Below are 22,317 nucleotides of genomic sequence, written 5' to 3'. Positions count from 1 at the left end.
CTTGCCATAAAATATGAATTTTACTTCATTACCATCAACCAACAGATTAATCAGCATTTATAGAACACTCTATCCAACAACAGCACTCCATCCAACAATATTCTGCTATTCAAGAGGATATACAGATGGCATACAAGCACAGGAAAAGATATTCAACATTACTAGTCATCAAGCAAATGTAAATTAAGACCGCAATGAGATATCACTATATCCCTATGAGATGGCTGAAACAAAAAATAATGATAACACCAAATGCTGGCTAGGATAACAGACAAACCGGATCACTCATAAATTAATGGTGGGAATTTTAAATGGTACAGACACTCCAGAACACAGTTTGGCAGTTTCTTAAAAAATTAAAACATGCAACTATCATATGACCCAGCAACTGCACTCCTGGACATTTATTCCAGAGAAACAAAAACTTATGTCCATACGATAACTCACATATGAAAGTTCACAGTAGCTTTACTGGTAACAGCCCAAAAGTAGAAACAAGCCAGATGTCCTTAAGCAGGTAAATGGTTAAACTTTGCTACATCCACACCAGGGAATATGACTCAGCAACAAAAAGGAATATACTATTGATACATGCAACAAATTGGATGAATCTCCAGAGAATTGTGCTGAGTGAAAAAGCCAATACCAAAAGATTATAAACTACATGTCTCCATTTCTACAACATTCATGAAATGACAAAATTATAGATATGGAGAACAGCCTAGTGGTTGCTAAGAGTTAAGGCTGGGGTAGGAGGGTGTGTGTGGAAGGGAAACAAGTGTGGCTGTAGAAGGGCAAATGAAGTGCTATGGTTTGAAGGTCTCTGTCCCCCCAAAATTCATGTGTTGAAATACTAACCCCCAAAGATGATGGTATTAGGAGGTGGGACCTTTGGGAGGTACTTAGGTCATGAGAGTGAAGCCCTCATGAATGGGATTAGTGCCCTTATAAAAGAGTCTTCAGAGGGGCCCTTGCCTCTTCCACCACGTGAGGATAGTTTGAGACGGTGCCACTAGCTATGAACCTGGAGGAGGACCATCAGCAGAAGGCAAGCATGCTGCCACCTTAGTCTTGGACTTCCAGCCTCTAGAACTATGAGAAATAAATTTCTGTTGTGTATAGGCCACTTGGTTTATGGCATTTTGTTATAGCAGCCTGAATGGACTAAGACATGAGGGATGTCTGAACCAATGGAAATGTTCTTGATTATGTATCTTGATTACAACAATGTTAATGTCTTGGTCGTGATATTGTACCAAGTTTTGCAAGATACTACCAATGAAAAAACTGGATAAGGAATATATGGGATCTCTCTGCGATGTTTTTTATAACTGTATGAGAATCTACAATTATCTCAAATTAAAAATTTCAACCTTAGTCATTCAAAACTAGTATGGTAGAGTCAGAAGACTAAGATCCATGATTTTTACCACTCAAAGTTTGCATAGTCAACTAGAAAAGGCCATGGTTAAGAAAACAAGTAAAAAGGTAGAATAGATATGCAGTGATGGCATTTTCCAAAGAAACCAAATCTAGTGACCCCCAAAGCTGCCAGATCATTGAAATCTTCCTGCTCCTGGGGAGGGAAGAGAAGACAGGGTGTTAAAAATACACATTCCCAGGCCTTGCACCAGACTTGCTGAATCAGAATCCCTAGGATAGAAACCGGGAATTAGAAGTTTTAATAGCCTCCCCAGGTAATTCTTACTAATCAAATAAGAAGGAAACAGAGACCTAGTCCAGCCTTCTGCTTATACACACAGGGAATTATGATGAAGGTACAGATGAAATCATATAAAAAACATTAACTTTTTTTCCTCAAATGCTCAGAATTCTTTTAACATCTTTGGATGGTATGATTCAGGTATTACTCATAGTCACTAGTCAACAAGTGCTTATCAACACAGTACTCAACAAATCCTTTCTACTGAATTAATTCTGATTTAAATAGGTTATTTAGAAAATAAAGCCAAATAAGCATTGTTAACTTGGTAACTGAATTTTAAAATAGATCTTATTTTCACTACCATTCATTTCCATTCTGTTTAGTTTGCAAAGGTTGATAAAATCCACATACGCAGGAATTTCTCCTGCTCTGGACTATGTTAAGAATGGTACATTCAACAACATCCACTCAATTTACGAGTGAATCAACTGTGTACCTGGCACCCTGCTTAGCTGGTTTCATGTGGGGTTATAAAATAAATATTTCAAAATTAACTTGGGTACTACGGCAAATCTCTTAAGCAATATGCCAATGCAATTATTTCTGAATACACAAAGATAAAACACTAAAAATATCTGACATTCTTGTATTTGGGGATCAGTCCATTAGCTTTGAAATTTTCTTCTTTTCTCAGGGTTGTCTTCCTGGCAAATTGTCTGGGCTTTTACATTCTTATAGTAGAGCTAAAATCAGCACATATAATTGAGTACTTCCAAACAACTACACACAGACAAGTTGATGTCTAAGTCAGGGAGGAACTGTTATTTCTCAAAAATCACTTCAAGCATCCATTGCTTCACTATGATTTATAAGAGGAATAATATTAATTTAAAAAATTCCAGTTCAACGTTGAGCACTTGGTAGGTGCTAACACTGCTGTCTTGCTTTATATACTTTGGGTTTAAAGCTTAGACCTGTGTTTTACAAAGATGTTGCAGCCAATTGTAAACATCAATTAAGCACCTATCATGTTTCAATCCCTGTGCTTTGTTCATGCTGGGGGTATAATTCTAAACAAGAAAGGTACAGTCTGACTCCATTCCTTCCCTCTGTATATGCACAGTTTAGGGGCTTGGGGTTTTTTTGGGTTTTTTTTAACTTGGCTATAATACGGCACACAATAATGTCGGGGAAAAGCATTTGGCAAAAGGGAAGCAGTAACTACAAGATGGTGCCTGGGTCCTGATGTCAGACTATGATATCCCAAACTGACATCCTAATTAATGTTTCTGCCGAGACACTCTTTATGTTTACATCAGTGTTTCTCCAAAGAGGGTGGTTCTGCCCCAGAGGAGACCTGGCAATGTCTGGAGACATCTTTGGTTGTCACAGGATGAGGGAGTGCTATGGGCATCTGATAGCTAGAGGTCAGAGATGCTGATAAACACCTACGATGCACAGGACAGCCTTACAAGGAAGGACTACCTGGCCCTAAACGTCAACAGTGCTGAGGCTGAGAAACCCAGGTCCAGGTGCGTCGAGTAAAACAGGTCATTCCAGTCTATGGAGGCTGGGGATGCAGCGTGGTGGAGGGGTTACTTCTGTCATCATCTGCCCCCCGCTGCAGCCTACTGGTACTCCACACACCACACCATTGAGAATATGTGCACGCCCACCTAGAGGGCTCGCTTAATTACTGGTGGCCTCAAAAACCCCATTTGTGTTTCTTCTGTAAAGACACATTAAGAGACGTTAAGGCTCCAGTGTTGCCCTCAGGTCCCATCTGCCAGTGTGGTTGCAGATACAGAAAGACAATGGGAAACAGGCACAGTGATTTTGCTCAGAAATACTTTCATTCCACTTGAATGGAGCAAGTTCATCCCTAACTACAAAACATTTTAATTTTTTTCGTTTGCTTGATACCACCACCCAGCCTGACCAAAAGGAAATACTTTCACCTCAAATCTCCAATTTGTCAACTAAACATAGCACAGCTGTTCTACTGCTTGCAACCAGGCTGAAGCTCTGATTAAAGCAGAGAGAGGAGTGCCCTGGAGACCAGTAGAAACACGACATTTGAAGTCAGGCTTCCACCTCCAGAGTTGGAGTCACCAGCCCAGAATCCTCCGGTGAATCATTCCCATCTTTGCCACCCTCTCTGATGTGGAACAGAACCTGCAGTCCATGTAAGAGACAATAAACCACCAGGCACAGAAGGGAGAGCTAAGAGCCCTGTAGGGCGGCTCTGCGTCACACAGACCTATGCCGGCTGCCCATCCCTGCCATCTGCTGCCACGTGCCCAAAGGGCCTTCTTCCCGCTCCTCTTCATGACACCACACCCTTATTTTGGCGGGGCAGGGTGGGCATTTCGGCAAGTCAGGGTGGTTGGTACCGAAGTTCTTCAAAGTGGAAAGGCATTGGGACCACGTGATTTCTGACTTAAGTAAAGGAAGAGAAGAGAGAATTAACGTAAAATAAGCACTGATCTTGTGCCAGGAACTTTCCTAGGCCCCTTAACACTTCTCATCCAATCCTCACAGCTGCCTGGAGGGTAGATCTCAGCAAAATTAAGTGAGCTGTCCAAGGTTGCACAGCTAGGAAGCAGCTGACTGGGAACCGGAACCCCAGTCACTGATTCCTAGGACCCTCCAACCTGCCAGACATGGCTGGCAACCCCCAGGGACCTGGGGATGCCCTGAGCCTGGCTCTTTCTGCAGCCCTGAAAGATGGGGGTCCTCACCAGTCTGGGGAACTCAGGTGGACTCATCCTGAGGGTGCAGGGGTAGGGGCTGTCATTTCCACAACTGTTGATTAACGCTTCCAATGCAGGCCATTTCCCCAGTAAGCATCCTCACTGACATTTTGTATCTCCCGAGTTTCCGAAAAGATACTTAAGATTTCACTGCACTGTAGCTGGCAGGCATTCAAAGATGCCTCAGTGTGATGAGATTTTAGAAAAACTAGGGAGGAAAACTTATTTTGAATCTTTCTGGCCCCAAATTACTTTAGTGAGGGCACAAACCCAGACCACTTGGAAAGAAATGTGTAAAAGAAGCTAAAGCCAAAACTTAAGCCAATCTCCAAACCCACCTAACCCACGGCATTCTTCTCTCTTCCCTTTTGGCACAGCTATCAGACTTACTGAGACTCAGAGTACGGAGAGACGGGGCAGCTGTCTGGAGGTATTTTACCTGTCAGCGTTCCCACATCTCTACCTCTAAAGCAGAGGGTCTCAACCCTCCTACATTCTAGAATCACCCAGAGAACTTAAAAAAAAACAAACAAAAAAAACCCATGCTTTGACCCTACCTGCCAGAGATTCTGATTTAACTTGTCTGGGCTGAGGCACAGGCATTAGTAGGTCTTAAAAGTTCCCAGGTGATTCTAATGTGCTGCCAGAGGCGAGAATCACGGTTCTAAAACCTCTTAAATAGGAAGCAGCTTCACACTACAAAAAGAAACACCCTGTCCTGAGAGGAAGGAAACCAGTGAACCAAGCACCCACCACAACTCACAGCATCCTCTCCGCCTACCCTCAGCCCTCCTGGTCTCTTCGCAGGCACTCTCCTTTCTTCTTGGGTGTAGGAGTTACCTAACCTGAGCCCTCTAGGGTTTCCCGAATGGTCCTACGGTGGTGGCCCCACTCACAAGATCCGCCAACGTCCCCTTCAGGTGAACAAGGAAGAACAATAACTCTCATTTGCAGCCAGGGGCACTGAGTCTCTGAAAGCACAAACGCCTTGACTGGAGAGCAGTGGCTCTGGGATAGGAGGCCAGATCTGTGCGTCTCCAGCGCCCACGAGCCACACCACTCCCAGTTCACTGCCAGACCCGCGTCCTCCCGGCACTTTCCCTTCATAGGGAGGCCCGCAGAGAAGGCTGAGCACAAGTGACCTTGCTAGACACCCAACACTATGCTACTTCCCCGCGCAGGAACCTTCCAGGGCTCCCACTGGCCACGGGATAAAACCCAAACTCCTTAGCCTAGCTTCCATGCTCTTCCATCGCCTGCCTGAACTGTCCTAACCCTTTCTTTCTGCTTAATCCCTCCTCTACCCAGTCAGACCCTGCGTATCCTCAACACCCCTTACTTACTCCTCTCCCTCTGCTTTTCTACCTAATCAAAACCTGGGAAGGTCAGCTTTTCAACCATGTTACAGCTATCTTTGTCCCATGTCTGCCTATGTTTGCGGGGTGGGGTGGGGGACTGGGTTTCCTCTCCAACTGAACTAAGTTCTTCAAGGGCTAGAACACACGTTTCTTCATATTCCAAATAGCACCCAGCACAAGGTCAAGCCAACGGGCAGAAGTGCAGCAAATGCTCGGTGATGGGTATTTGTTAACTGACCACCTGCACCTTCGGGAAGGAGGCAGCATGTTGCTATCTTCATGTGCACCTATATGCAGCTAAAGTCTAACAGCACTCTCCAGAAAATCCCCACGGGTCTCCCACGCCCGCAGGTTTTATAAAATCAATATTCAAACCTGCGGTATCACATGGCACAACAGCTGCGACCTCTGGGCAGTGGGTGGCACCACCCTGCTGGACAGCAAGCTTTCTGAGGAAATTCTCATGGTTGCAGGACTTCTGCTCAGCCCACTGGCCACCTGCCTGGCTGCCTACCATCCTTAATATTCCACTTAGAATTAATGATTACTCCTTGCTCTGCTGAATATTCATTACTTATCGTTGTTTCATCCGCAGATTTTCAGGGATGGAACATGCCTTTGCTTTATTTTAATTGCTGTGCAAGTCAATAATGTACAAAACCTGCCCCCAAATGAATGAAAGCATTAAGGGTTTTAAAAGGCATCTGAAGAATCACCACTATCTTAACCTGAGTTTTGGCAACTCAGGTTAAGTTTTGAGTGAAGCCAAGTGTATCTCCTTTTCAACCAAGTGAAATAAATTTCATTTAAAACCTAACTGACTGAATCACAGAACCCTGTGCTTTAACTTTATGCAAAACAAATTCTCTAGTTTCCACTCTGCGTTCACAGAAGGGGCAAGGAACACATCACAAACATGCTCTGATCCGTGCAGTGAGATTCAGCGGCTGTATTGCGCATGCCTCCTTCTCCAGGCCTTTTGAAGTCCACGCTCTCCTCTGCGGGACGGACTCCTGCCCTGCCAGGGGAGCTGGCCTCCACACTGACTTCAAAGACAGCCAATGTTCCAGCCAGGAGAAAGCGGCACTCCAAAATCCTTTGACCTGAGACACGACTACGGAATGGATGCGGCATTTTAAACAGCAGTTTCTGTAGCATTCTATAGTACAGAGACCCCTAAATGATGCCAAAGCAATTACATAATTTGCTAAGATGGGAACCCACGAATTCCATCTTACGTCAAAGCAAAGAAAATAAACCCTGGAAAATCTGAGGCTCAATTAAATAGTAATTAAAAATGAAATACAACCTTCCCTTGTTCAATAATCCTCGTATGTCTTGGGCCGATGCCCTGAAAGGGCAGAAACAGACACAGTGAACATAATCTCAGAGAATCACACACGACATATTTAACTGGCTAGAAAAGACAAACACACAAACTCTGATCTGGCTGGCAATCATGATTTTTATGTGGGTTCTGGTATCTAAGGCGGCCAACTCCTCATCCCTCACGCCCTGAGCTGGTACCAACCTAAGTACCTGCCAGGACTGAAGTGCTCCTCTTCCTTGGGCTAATTCTCTATCTACCCCCGTTTGCTGCTGCCCGGAGACAGGCCACCCAGAGTCCTTTTGGAGCCCGCAGCAGGAGCTGGCCACTATGTAGAGATCGGCTACGATGTGCGCCCCTTCCCCGCGTCACAACCACAAGGCTCCAGGGAAAGGGCAACGGCTCTCTGCCATTTACTAGTTTTGTGACCTAATTCCTCTGAGCCTCGGTTTACTCATCTGCAAAACCATACATTTCCAACAGAGTTGTGGCGAGTATTAGGCAGGGTCCTGTACTCAGAACTTCCAGCACAAAGGCTAGCTTTGTAACTTAGTTTTCTTTTCTGCTAAGAAAATAGCGAAGGCAAGGTGTCTGCAGGTGAATCAGCACACACGAGACAGCAGCAGCACCAAGAGCACCGAGGAGAAGGAAGAAGCAGCCGTTTTCTCTGAACATGGGAAACAATGTTATCAGTCTCTGATTGCTAACAAGGAGCACCATCCTTCCAGCCTCTATCGTCCCAGCTTCTACGCCCAGTTTTAAAGGGGGCTAATTAAAAAGCCTCCCCCCCTAAGATAACTTGGATATCAGCAACAAGAGGATTGGACAAGCTATTTATGGTTTATCTACATAGTGGAAGAATATACAAGCCTTGGAAAGGATGTACTGGGACCTCCCTGGAGGTCCAATGGTTAAGACTTCACCTTCCAGTGCAGGGGATGAGGGTTAGAATCCTGACTGGGGAGCTAAGATCCCACATGCCTGGTGGCTCAAGGCCAAAAAAACAAAACAGAAGCAATATTGTAACAAATTCAATAAAGACTTTAAAGGGACTTCCCTGGTGGTGCAGTGGATGAGCCTCCACGCTCCCAATGCAGGGGGCCCGGGTTCGATCCCTGGTCAGGCAGCTGGATCGCACATGCATGCTGCGGCTGGGGGTTTGCATGCCACAACTAAGGAGCCAGCCTGCCACAACTAAGACTCGGAGCAGCCAAATAAATAAATAAATCTTAAAAATAAAAAGTGGTCCACATCAAAAAAAAAAAACTTAAAAAAAAAAGGATGTATTAAAATGATTTTTCAATACATGGGAAAAGGTATATATTATAATGTTAACTATTAAAAAAGGATTAAAAATTCTGTGATAACATTGATAGGAAGAGGGAACTACACCAAATGTTAACAGTTGTTGTCTCCGGAGGTGAAATTATATGTGATTTAAATTCTCTTAGCTATTGTTTTCTATTTTTCACTTTATCCTCAATGAGCATATATTACATTTGCAATCAGGAAAAACAATTTTTAAAGAAGTTCCTTGGTTTGTCACACATGTAGTTTAAAACATGCTACTTTAGGACTTCCCTGGTGGCGCAGTGGTTAAGAATCCGCCTGCCAGTGCAGGGGACACGGGTTCGAGCCCTGGTCCAGGAAGATCCCACATGCCGCGGAGCAACTAAGCCCGTGTGCCACAACGACTGAGCCTGTGCTCTAGAGCCCACGAGCCACAACTACTGAGCCCACGTGCTGCAACTACTGAAGCCTGCACGCCTAGAGCCTGTGCTCTGCAACAAAGAAAAGCCACCACAATGAGAAGCCGGTGCACTGCAACAAAGAGTAGCCCCCGCTCACCGCAACTAGAGAAAGCCCGCACACAGCAACGAATACCCAACACAGCCAAAAATAAATAAATATATAAATAAAAAAAAATTTTTAAAACCAAACATGGTACTTTAAAATAAGGAATCCCCGGACTTCCCTAGGGGCGCAGTGATTAAGAATCCACCTGCCAATGCAGGGGACACGGGTTCGAGCCCTGGTCTGGGAAGATGCCACATGCCGCAGAGCAACTAAGCCTGTGCACCACAACTACTGAGCCTGTGTGCCACAACTACTGAGCCTGTGTGCCACAACTACTGAAGCTGCGCGCCTAGAGCCCGTGCTCTGCCACAAGAGAAGTCACTGCGATGAGAAGCCCGTGCACCGCAATGAAGAATAGCCCCACTCACCGCCACTAGAGAAAGCCCGCGCACAGCAACAAAGACCCAACACAGCCAAAAATAAATAAATAAATAAATTTTAATAAATAAAATAAAATAAGGAATCCTGAGTGATAAGGATTGAAATTATCTGAGCTTAGATAAGAGCACAGTATGTTATCAATGATAAATGCAAGCTAGCATCTTTTTTCCTTTGGCAAGGGATCTTTTGGTCATTTTACAACTCATCAGCACTTTTACTGTGCTGGGAAGACTGGAAAAACAGAAGATGAAAGTCAAATAAATGAACTCTTCTACTTGTATCAGGGGTGCTAAAACATTTGGTGGGAAAAAAGCTTGAAACTATAAGTTGAAGTCAAGCTAGGGCAGTCCCTACTGGTTTCAATAATTTATAGTAGAACTGGCCACCATCTCTAAGGATAATGGAGAGCTGACTACACATAAATCTATTCTACCTGGCCTAAAAATGTCACTGTGCTCTTTCCTGAGACACGAGTTCCAGTTCATAACTAACCATACACGTGACTATTCACACCATGCTGCCATTTATCTCTTCAGAGCTGAAGGTAATAATTGCTGTTTATGGAGCACTTACTCTACGCCTTCTGTTCCTCAGCTTATTCCATCTCCCAGCCGTGCGTGGAGGTAGATATCACTATTCCTCTTTTATAAGAATCCCAAGGCTCAGAGAAAGTAGATGCCCTGAACAAGGACACTTAGCTAGTAAGTGCTGAGAACAAACTCCACCCCAGGCCTGACTGATGGTTCTATGGCCTTGGGCAGAATGCTTTCTCACCACCTACCCTCTCATTCTGAGGAACTGAGGTTGGCTGAACAGGCAGAACCAGTCCATCAAGTCAGGAAGAGGCTGGGAGAGAGTGGAGGCAAAGTAAGGAGAACCCAGGCCTGGGTGATCTGAGTTAATATGGATGTGGGGCTCACACAGCACCTCCCAGACCAGTCTCCTGACTTCAGTGCCCTGTACTTTGCAACCTAACCTCCTACTACATGTACACAGATTGTTGTCTACATACATCTGGGCTGGTTGTTACCTGGGCACTGCACAGAGACTCTGTACAAATAAGAAAACTATTTTAAACAAGCCCCACTATGAACACTAGGCAGGTTCTGAAGCAGCAGAAAGAAGCATTTTTATATGAACATGCCTAAAGTGGACACAGATTTACAGAGTACTCAGCAATCTGAATGGCAGTTGCACCAAAATAGAACAGGGTCTTTGACTAGGCCGTTCTGTTTCTACACTACGCTCCTATTAAACTCTAACAACAACTGCACAATAAGTGAACCTCTTTCCCATGCTTTACTGTTAAAAACCATGGCGGCTCTGGATCTCAATGGTCACAAAGCCCCGCTGGATGCAGACCGAAAGGTTCTACTCTCTAGCTCAGCCTTCCCCAATCAGGTCAGCGGTTTGGAGAAAATAATGACCTAAGGCTGTGAGGTCCAATATGGCAGCCACTATGCACACGTGGCCTGTGTGACTTAGGAACTGAATTTTAAATTTTATCAAATTTAAGTAGTCCAGTGGCTACAGTACCATTATAGACTACTTATTTGCAGATATAAACAGATATTTATGAAAATGTAAGCATACTAAGCATAGTGTTATAACTTGCTTTTTTCCCACTTAATATAACATGAATTTTTTCCATTTTAGTAACTATGCCTCTGGATATTATTTTTAATGTCTACATCTGTGCTGTCCAGTATAGTAGCCACAAGCAGTGTGTGGCTATTGAGCACCTGAAATGAGGCTAATCCTAGAAAATACACACCAGATTTCAAAAGCTTCATATGACAAAGAGAATGTAAAATGCATTAATAATTTTTATATTGATTACATATAATCAATGACAGTATTTCGGATATAGTGGGTTAAGCAGGCTATATTATTTACATTAATTCCACCTGTTTCTCTATACGTTTTTAATGTGGGCTACTAGAAAATTTTAATTTACACACATGGTTTGCGTTATACTTCCATTGGACAGCACTGCCCTAAGGCCTCCACTATATGTAATGAATTAACTCCACTCCTAGCACCCAGAATGGAAGAACTGAGAAAACAGTCACCCAACTCAGTGTCTGGTTCTGCGGCTCAGGGAAGGACCGCTAACTTGTCCTTGGCTAGGCCTAGGCTTTGTGCAGCCATCATACTGGTGTGGCCATAATAACAGATCAGGTTGGCTATGGCTCCCGACTGGTATCTCTTTCATTCAAAGTCCACTAGCATCATACAAACCTTCGTTCTGCTGCCCCCAGTCCTATGGCCTGGAGCAAGTTACATACCCTCTTTGCACTTTACTTTCTTCCAACTGAAAAATGGGAATAGTAACAAACTCAATTCAGAGTGGTTATGAGAATCAAATGAGAATCTAGAAAAGTCTGGCAATTTCTTATAAAGTTAAATATTCACTTAGCATATGACTAAGCAATTCCATCCCTAAATATTTACCCAGGAGAAATGAAAGTATGTCTACACAAAGACTTGCATGTTCACAGCAGCTCTATTCATAATCAGCCCCAACCTGGAAACAGCCCAAAAGTCTTCCAGCTGGTGAATGGATAACAAACTGTGGTACATTCATACAGCAGAATACTACTCAGCAATAAAAAGAAACATGCAACAGCATGGAGGAAGCTCAAGGCTTTATGCTAAGTGAAAGAAGCCAGACACAAAAGACTATATCCTACAAGATTCCATTTGTATATGACATTCTAGAAAAGGTGAAACAATAGTAACAGAAAGCAGATCAGTAGTTGCCAGGGATCAGAGGGAAAGTACTGACTGCAAAGAGGACCAAGGAAATATTTGGAGTGATGAAAACATTACACAGTGGTTACATTTATATTTGTCAAAACTTATCAAATAAGTAATGTAAAGCACTTAGCACAGGGCAGGGTATATAATAAGTGCTTAAACAATGTTAGCTGTTATCATGACAAGTATTGTCTAAAACCAAACTTAGACTCACGATCTTCCTGGGAAGACCAGGTACCCCTTGCTTACCTTGTACTATTTTTCTAATCATTTCTAGTGCCTCTTTTTCCCTCCCGGCCCCTACCTAGCAGACTTTCCCTCTGATGTGTTCCTCCTTCTCTTTCTACCTCCTTTCCCTTCTGCCACTGACCTGAGATGTGGCCTTTCTAACTGCACTGCTTCGTTATCACCCTGGACTCTCTTCTCCCCTTCCCTCACCCTTTTTACTGAACCTCGAACACCACCAGCAAACTAAGCTTCCTAAAATACCACTTTCTGCCACATATATGCTCAAGCCCCCTCACTGCTGTTCAGATCCCTTAGCCTGGCATCCAAGGGGCCCCACAATTGGCTCTAGTCTCCCTCTTCCATATTTTTTTTTTTAATTTATTTTTGCTGCGTTGGGTCTCTGTTGCTGTGCACGGGTTTTCTCTAGTTGTGGCGAGCAGGGGCTACTCTTCGTTGCGGTGCACGGGCTTCTCATGGCAGTGGCTTTTCTTGTTGCGGAGCGTGGGCTCCAGTAGTTGTGGCACGTGGGCTCAGTAGTTGTGGCTTGCAGGCTCTAGAGCACAGGCTCAGTAGTTGTGGCACAGGGGCTTAGTTGCTCCAGGGCATGTGAAGTCTTCCTGGACCAGGGCTCGAACCCATGTCCCCTGCACTGGCAGGCGGATTCCCAACCACTGTGCCACCAGGGAAGTCCCCCTTTTCCATCTTTTACTCCACACCAGAATCCTCCACAGTAAATCCTTGTGGGATGAATGAACAAATGAAGGCAGGGACCAAGTCTTTCTTGCTTAGACCTACATCCCAAGTGCCTAGAATAGTGCCAGGAATACAGGGGCATACTCACAGCAGTATCAGCTGAATAAACTAATGACCTCCTGCAGCCTGCAAATGCATCCTGACCTCAGAGAACATAGCTGCTCATTCTTTAGTTTTTTAAACTGAGATCCTTATGGTGGATTAGTAAGAGTTTGGAACAAGATGAACAGTTAGGGGCTCTGTTAAGTGTTTCAGAATTTATGTGTTAAAGGCTATAAGGCTTCTGTTTCTATTTCTACTTTAAAAAAAAAAAATCTGTCAATAAATAATTATTTAAGTATTTTCTCCCTTTAACTCAAAACAGGCAAAGAGCCTGCAAGTGTGCAGCATGCAAGAAGTATGGGAGGCACCACAGAGATCAGATGAGTGTGTGCATCGTTTAGTTGGTTTACCATGGTTTTGACCATTACATAGCTTTTAAAATTATTTTGTTCTTAGTCGTATATGTTTTCATTTACACCCATAATGGACCATGACTAAAGGCAGGCTTAAGGAATGCCAATGGCAAAATATGACTTAGTGAGAAATCAGTGAGAAACACAGGAAGTGCGAATCATCACAAAAATGGTTATTCTGCAAATTGTCTGAAGAAGCTCTTTATCGGTGCCTTAAGTTGTATTCACCTTATCACAATTCTTACTGTCTGTAAGATTTCAGAAACCAGTATAATTCTGATCCCAAACATTAATATAATTTTCAAAAATGTGCTAATCTGAATAAAATATTTTTTAAATTTAAAATCACTTCCAGAGGAGGTTTTCACAATTCATTATTACTATGAAAAGAGTCTGCGAGTTAAAAAAGGCCTGGGGAGGGATTTCCCTGGTGGCGCAGTGGATAAGACTCCACACTCCCAATGCAGGGGGCCCAGGTTTGATCCCTGGTCAGGGAACTAGATCCCAAATGCATGACACAACTAAGAGTTCGTATGTCGCAACTAAGGAGCTGGCAAGCCACAACTAAGGGGCCCGCCTGCTGCAACTAAGGAGCCTGCCTGCCACAACCAAATAAATAAATAAATAATGAAAAAAAAAATATATATATATATATCAGTTAAAAAGGCCTGGGGACAAGAGAAACTAACACAGCACTGTGAAGCAATTATACTCCAATAAAGATGTATTTTTTAAAAAAAGGCCTGGGGAGTGCTGATTTAGAACAAGTTCTCTGAAAGGCTCTGTTAAGCCTTTCCTAGTTCCCCCAGGAGGACCTGGGTTGAGCCACGCCCACTTTGCCCTCCCTGCTCCAGGGCAGACTGGCACGTTCTTTCATTTTTTTTTAATTTTATTTAAGTACAGTTGATTTACAATGTTGTGTTTATTTCTGCTGTACAGCAAAGTGACTCAGTCATACACATATATATTCTTTTTCATATTCTTTTCCATTATGGTTTATCACAAGATATTGAATATAGTTCCCTGTGCTATACAGTAGGACCTTGTTGTTTATCCATCCTATATATAATAGTTTACATCTACTAATCCCAAAGTCCCAATCCTTCCAGACTGGCACTTTCAATACCTTACTTCTTCTTTGGTTTAGAGGTCTGCCACCTCTACCGGGATATAAGCTCCCTATTTCATTCATCTTTTTACCTTAATACACAGCACAGTGCTTGGCACGCAGAAGACTCTTCATAAATGCTCATTAATGTTCCCAACATCTTAGAGGCTTTCTGACACGGCAGAAACTGTATGCTTCATTCATAGAGCAGACTGCATCCAAGCCCAGGATATGTACCCACAGCCTGACTGCACTCCTCTTAGGGGAAAGGAAGACAGCTGGGCCACATAGAATATAAATGCATTTCTCAGGAAGCAGCGTTCTGAAAGATGTCAGCTGTCCCTTACCCCCACAAATGTCAATTAGCGTGGTCACTTGTCAGAGGAAGTGGCAGGAAAAAGAACAACGCAGAGGGCGATTTTATTTTTTCACCCCGCTGCCAGAGGTCAAGTGTGTGTGAACTGACGTTGGGATTCCTATGGCGATGAACAAAAAGCTGGGATGTGAGGAGCTGAAATGGGCATTGGCCAGGGGCCTCCTCCCTTCAGGCCTGGCCTCCGGGAGCTCCTCTGCCAGGCCCGCAGCTGAGCCCGTGGCCTGCCCACTTGCCTCTTCCACCTCTTCTGCCACCTCTGAACACCAACAGCCAGCTCTGCTGCCAGGCAGGCCCGGTAAGGAGACCCTGTGCTGTATCTCAGAGCCTGGCTGTCACAGCGTGTCCCTCCAGGGTAAAAGGGAAAAACAAGCAGGGGTGACAGGGCAGTGGGAGTGTGCTTTGAGACGTTACTGGGTTTTTTGCTATTTGTTAGCAGTCACAGTTGACAGTGAGACAAACTTTTAAATAAATAATTTTCCTTTTTCCATTCAACACCTAAAAAGTACTAGTGCCTAAAAAGTTACTAGTGCTCTAGAAAATACAGAGGTAATAAACTACAACAAAAACAGTGAGATCTGTGTGCTGAGCTCTGTTCAGAACGCCCCGTGTGTCTGAGCTCAGTTGATCCTCACAGCAGCCCTAGCATCCTCTTACTATCCCCACTTCACAGATGAAGAAACTGAGGCTGGAGAGACTAAGCAAGATCATTAAGGCACTGCCCCCTCCTCAAGTTATTTACAGTTTCACATGTGTTGGAAAGGGAGGGTATAAATAGAAAACAGGGAATAAGAAATAATCAGTGTAAAATGCTTGCAACTTTTGGACAACTAAAACTGAATGGGAATTTCAGAGGAAGGAAACCACACTCAGCTTGGTAGGTAAGACGGTAGGTAGCAGTCCACAGGAAGCGTTTCCTGAGCTGTGCCTTGAATAAATGCATTCATTCAACAAACTCACGCATTCAACAATACTTACCGAATGCTTACTATCTATGTGGCAGGAACATGGTTTGAAACTGAATCAAAATAGCAATACATAGACATGAAAGGCTGGATTTCAGATTAAAAAAAAAAAAAACACCTCAAAGAGAAAGGCATCCACATGGCCAGAACAAGAGGTCCATGTGGCCCTTTCCATCTAAGGAGTGGGAAGGGGCAGAGGTGTGCCCTCCAAGCACAGACCCACTTCTCCACCCGCAAAAGCCTGAGAGCGCCAAGAGCAGGGCCTCTCCCCACTGCACCCCCAGAGCTGACCACACTGCCCGGAAAGAACCGCAGCTCGCGAAGGACCCATGGGACAAATGAGCGCAAGGCTGCTATTGAGTGTGGTTATCTACCTGGTCACTGGCAGAGATGCCCAGAGCATGACAATGGGCCCCCAGCCACTCCCTGTGCTCTGCTGGGTCAGTGGGTGCCATCGCACTGGCCAGACCCTTACCCTGACATTAGAGGTCTGATGTGAGCAGGCCCGCCTCGGGCTTCATTCCCCTCTGCTTCTGCAAAGAGCAAAGCCTGCAGGACTGAAGTCCCTGCCCAGGAATCACTTGTCCCCTGGGGAAGGGCAGGCTCAAAGGAAGGATGGATGAACAACACTCCTTCCCTTTCACATCTCCAGGTGGTCCTCAGACATTTTTTGATTCAGGATTGTCCCACAGCAATCCTCCATTCATTCCCTCCTCCCAGCACCCCAAAAAAGCCTCAGCTGAATTAATGAGGAGAAATGGCCTGTTTCTGATGAGCCATGTCAAAGAAATGTGGGCAGCCTTGTTTGGATATCATAAACAGAGGTGCTGTGGTAAGAGGCAGATCCGAGGCCCGGGCTTTCCAGCACAGCGCCCTTTGCCCTTCCCCTGTGCGCTCTGTCCACTAAGTCACCTGGCATGCACACCTACATGCCCCAGGCAGGCTGTGACTAAGAGCAACTCTTCACAATAACAGGACATAATTCATCTACTGTTCTAGATACAGCTGACCCTTGAACAACAGGGGTTTGAACTGTGCAGGTCCACTTACACGGGGATTTTTTTCAGTAAATATGTACTGCGGTACTACACCATCCGTGGTTGGTTGAGTCCTCCAATACAGAGGGCTGGCTATAAAGTCACATGCAGATTTTCCACTGCAAGGAGGGCTGGTGCCCTAACCCCCGTGTAGTTCAAGGGTCAACTGCAGTGGGTTTTCTTAAAGTAGGCTGTATGTAGGAATTCCCTGGCAGTCCAATGGTTAGGACTCCAAGCTTTCACTGCCAAGGGCACAGGTTCAATCCCTGGCCGGGGAACTAGGATTCCACAAGCCGTGGGGCGTGGCAAAAAAAAAAAAAAAAATAAGGGTATATGTGGTAGTGCAGCACATTTTTTTAGATGCACATCTCTCACCAACTGAAATAAGTAACTCTCCAAGTTTACAGTTTTCAAGATTTTTCCAGTGATTCCAGCCTGAAGGTCCACAGCCCAAGAGCAGGCTTCAGGTCAGTGAGGTTCTGAGAGGTCATATAAACGTGTGTATGACTGTTTTTGGAGAATTTGTCCCTCTGATGAGATCCTTAAATGAGCTGGACCCAAAGAGTTAAAGGACTCAGAATATATCCCGAGGTTAGCATCCTGCAATGTTATAAAACCTTCCAGGGTGAGGGTTAAGGGGTTGGGGGCTTCTTTTCAGGGTAACAAAAATGTTCTAAAATTGAGTATGGCGACAGATATACAATTCTGTGAATATACTAAAAGCGATTGAGTTGTATACCATAAATGGGTAAACTGTATGGTATGTGAATTATATAAAGCTGTTACACAAACAACTTTCCAGGAAGACTCCTGTTACTCTGCAACGGATTCCCTAAGCTAACATTATGTTAATAAATACCTGTTAGCCACAAAAATGTAACTACTGGATTATTTGAAGACAATGATGACAACAGAATTCCCTTTTGCTTTCAACTGTACTCTTTTAGTAAGCAGGAAGAAACACGTGATATCTTGATGTTTAGCTAGAAATGGTCAAATTTACCTCAAATTTGGTGGTCAGAAAGTCAGCCAGAGACAAAATGGCCAAGCTGCCTAGACTCTTCCCCCTGCTGAGGTCAGAGTATTTACCCAAGGTGAAGTACTTGTTCCTTAGCCCTGAGTCAAAAGTTTCAAACTGAAGAAACGGGGCCTCCATCATCACCTCTGAAGAAGAGGCACACCTTAATTTCCCCAAACCATGTGCATGTCACCTATGAAAGAAGTCACGGACAAGGATGACTTCCAGGCTCAGGGGAGAACAACGGGAAAAGCCTATTGCTCTCCGTCCACAACGCCCTGCACACTTAAGCACTTATGAGTTCTAAAACAATGTCTGGGTCCAGCTCTGCCCTTTTCAGGGTGGGACTGAAAGGAGCTTCATTTCATGTGAAGCTGCCCGGAAACTGCTAGCACTACCTGCCTGCAGTGGAGAACAGAGGGTTTGTTTAACTTGCCCCAAATGAACCCATTTAGGCATCCAATCAACAATCTGTATTTTGAACAATCTCAAGATCACAACCCACATGGAAGCTGTGTACACACGGGTGGCTGTTTCCACTATTCCCCCGGGGGAGCAAAGCAAATTATCTTTTCACATAAAATAAACCTTAGCCCCAGAATCCTGCATTTCCTTCTAGTAACTACAGCCAGGTTCTTATTTGTATTCCCACAACAAGAAACCTTTCTAGTGGGATGCTCCTCGAAAGAGGTGATGTAGGAGAAGTGAGTCCTCAGCCCCTAAATCAAGCTGCGAAAAAACTGACTTCTTCAATAGGAAGAAAATGAAGAAGAGACTGACTCTACAAATTAACGAATTACCAGTCTCTAAGCTTCCAACTCAGTTTTCCAACTGCACCCATCATGGGTTTCAAGGACAAGCGGAGAGAAATATATAACCAAATATATAACCAAATGTATAACCAAGTGGAAGACCGGTGATTAGATTCCCAGAAAACCACTACTGTTATCTTCTTATAATGTGTGCAAGTGCTGCAAGTTAACTATCATACTGTCTCCACTTGTCTAGGCACACATCTCCAAAAAACTTTCAAAATATTCAGTATAAATTGGAATTTGAAAGAAATCTCCAAATAGCATCTCCAAAGGAACCCCAGATGGATTCTTATATTGAGCACTGGATTGCCTTAAAATGTCCGGATCTCTAAGGCAACGACGTCTCCTGTTTTGGCATCCCATTTGAACAGGTGTTCTAGTGATACATGAATAGAGTTTAAAAGACTATTAAAAAAGGTCACTGAGGAAGAGGCTGAAGCTCATTAAATCAAGCCACAAAAGGAACTTTAAAGTATCTGTGTTATGACAGGTAAAGATTCTGGTTGACTTGTATACACCTTGGAAGACAGAGGATCTCAGACTCCCATAGAACAAAGCTCCGTGAAAGCAGAAGCGGTTGAGTTCACCACCAGATCTCCAGCTTGTGCCTGGCACTCAGCTAGGTGCTCAGTACATTTCTGTTGAAGGAATGAGGATTGTTGAATAAACAAACTGTGCAGGAATGCAGTTTCCAAAATCAAAGGTTCAAGGTGAGATCCATTTTCAGTAAAGATCTTAACATGAAATATTATCTTTTCCACAGACTTTTAAAATACTCTGTTATGCCTCAAATACCACTGAAATTATCTTCTGTTTCTCAAGAACAAAATGCACCAAACACAGAATCAATGGGCCCTGATTCAGATGAACCTCCGAGAACCTTTTTCCTTCCTAAAAAGGAGGAAATGGAGATTAAGAGCTATGGCACTACAGCACAGTCACCAGCAAAAACCAGATATGCGTATTTGATAACAACCTTCTCCAAAACTGGCAGCTTCCCCTGGTTTCTGTTTCAGCTAAGTAAGCATTTTTCTTCAGTCTACTGACTTTAAAAGTTTTCCCTTTCGTTTAGTCAAGAACTTACATATTTCCTTGTCTTCATTCTTAATGCTCCCAAAGTTTCCCACAATTTACCTGTGTGGCTTTTTGCCAGAATCCCTTTTTTCAGGAAAATCCTTCCCTTTCTACCCCCCGACTCCCCTTGCTGAAAGCATCCCTAAATACTGTCCTTTCTTATTTTATGGAAGCTTCATTTCCTTGCAGCAGAGGCCTGGTCTATTTCCTGAAGCTAAATTAATTGGGCTCCATAAAAGTGAAAATAAAATCATTCAAACCACCTTCAGGCACAGAACCACCTACGAACCTGCACCTTCCGCCAGTTGCTTATCCCAATATGCCTTTCTGGTGGTGACCTTGTGTTCCCTTCATCCTTCTGGCATCTGTATTTTCCAATCCACAGAATTTTCCCCTCCCAAGTCCATAAATCCTAAATCATAGGTAACAAAAAATGTTCTGCTATAAATCCTGTTTCCCAAGGCTAAACAACCTTGATAAATGAAAGCAACCACGCACAGAAATTAGCTTACTTGCAATAAAAACGCATTAATGTGTTTAATCCTTTGCATATATGGCGCCATAAAGTGAATAGATGGAAGAAGGAAGGAATGCACTTTACAAATACTTCATAAAGATTACTTCATTTGATCTTTGTAACAACTGTGGAAGACAGGCAGGGCAGGCATTTATTACCCCCATTTACAGATGACGAAGCTAAACATCAAAAAAGGTTAAGTAACTTGCCCAACCAATGGTATCACATGACTAGCATCAGCCCAAATCCATATTAAGGTCCTGCCTCTTCCAACCCAAAGGATGTCTACTATGTATCCTCTCTGTAGGTTTCTGTCCTACAGCCAAGGAGCAACTTCCTAGAGATTCGGCATTTGAAAGGGAGAACGGTCCTCTGACTCTGATGGTCCTCTGACCATCTCTCTTCAGCTAACAAGCCAGAAAGCCACCTTCAACCTTCCCAACAGAAAACAATGCCTTTTTTTTCTGTAGACCACTCTTAACAACTACTTCTTTCCAAAACAATTTCCAACAGTTCCTGTTTTAAAGGGACTTACTCTTAAGGCACTAATAGTCCAAAAAGTTTGCATCACATATCATTTTCTCAATAAAGTTCAGGGCTGATGCAATACTTTTCACTCTTAGATTTTACAGTTAAAATGACAAGAACACAAAACAGTCAAAAATTACACAAGACAATGCTGCAATTTTTTTTACTCCACCACATCTGCCTCTATGTGTCTCCTGTGAGTCACTGTCTGTGTTCCGTCATCATTATAGGAACTGCCATTCTCTACCCTAAATTATTTTACTTTATTACTTAAAGAAAATCTCTGCAATAAAAATGGAATCCTACTACATCTTTCACTGCCTTGCTGCAGCACTCACCCCTTAACGCAGAACCTCATATGTCATGTTGCTCCAATTTTTATCACTACCATTTTACACAAACAGAAAAAAAGAGGAAGTAAGGTTATAATTCATTTATTTATTCATTCAACAAACACATGAAATCCTATCAGACGCCAGGAACTGGGACCCAAAAGTGAACACAAAAGTGTCGCTCCTCTCACAGCCTGGTGGAGAGGTAAACTAAAGAGGTAAGTACAGAATAAACTGATCAAGGTTAAGGTGGAGGTGAGCACATGGCTTGGGGCAGTGGCCATCATGAAATGCTTTCCGGAAGAAGTGGTTTGTGAGCATTTACAAGCATCTCTCTCTGGACTTTCAGTACCAAATAAGCCTAAAAGACTCAACCCCACTCCCTGGTAATATTCCCTGGTCAATAGTCAAGTAAAAAAATCTAATTAAATAGCAGAATTTATTCTTGACTCCCAGCCCTAAATTTCAACCCTTAACCCCTCCCTATTCCCTTAGGCACAAATTACAGAGGTGTTAACAAATTCTGTCCTATACAGTGCCTTCTCACAAGTCTGTAGAACAGGATTAAAGATATGCACAACGAAAGAAAATGTACTTTAAAAATATATGATCATTTTCCTAACTGGATATGAACACTTTGAACAATACAAGCCCTACAAAGCATGGCTGTCGGAAGAGGAAACTGAGGTTAAAAAAAGTCCCACTTTAATACAACAGAATAAAAGGTCTCTTTGAAGTCGCCAGAACAGCTTGAGCAAAAAGAGAAACAGAAGGCTATTGTGGGGCTTTAGCCTCCAGATGATGAACCCCAAACGCCCTGCAATGGTAAACAAACAAGCCTCTGAGCCAGAATCTGATTTGGGAACCTAACAAAACATTACAATTTAAGGAATCTCTCTCTCCCCATTCATTATTTCCCAAACAAAGTCCCACTGGCTGGCAGCTCCTGTTTTTTTCCTTGTTTCTGGGTTTATTGCTTGTAAATTACATTGTGCTCGTCAAAAAAAGGTAC

The 22,317-nt window shown here is 43.5% G+C and overlaps 1 protein-coding gene across 4 annotated transcripts in view; it reads right to left on the bottom strand.

The window, feature by feature from the left end:
- Nucleotides 1-22,317, bottom strand: part of PXK (PX domain containing serine/threonine kinase like) — a 76,120-nt gene that overhangs the window by 52,835 nt on the left and 968 nt on the right. The gene's annotated exons all lie outside the window — the stretch shown is intronic.

Source organism: Balaenoptera ricei, chromosome 11 (genome assembly GCF_028023285.1).
Source record: "Balaenoptera ricei isolate mBalRic1 chromosome 11, mBalRic1.hap2, whole genome shotgun sequence".
NCBI lineage: Eukaryota > Metazoa > Chordata > Mammalia > Artiodactyla > Balaenopteridae > Balaenoptera > Balaenoptera ricei.
Note: the sequence above shows the minus strand (reverse complement) of the source record. Positions and strands in the feature narration are given on the sequence as shown.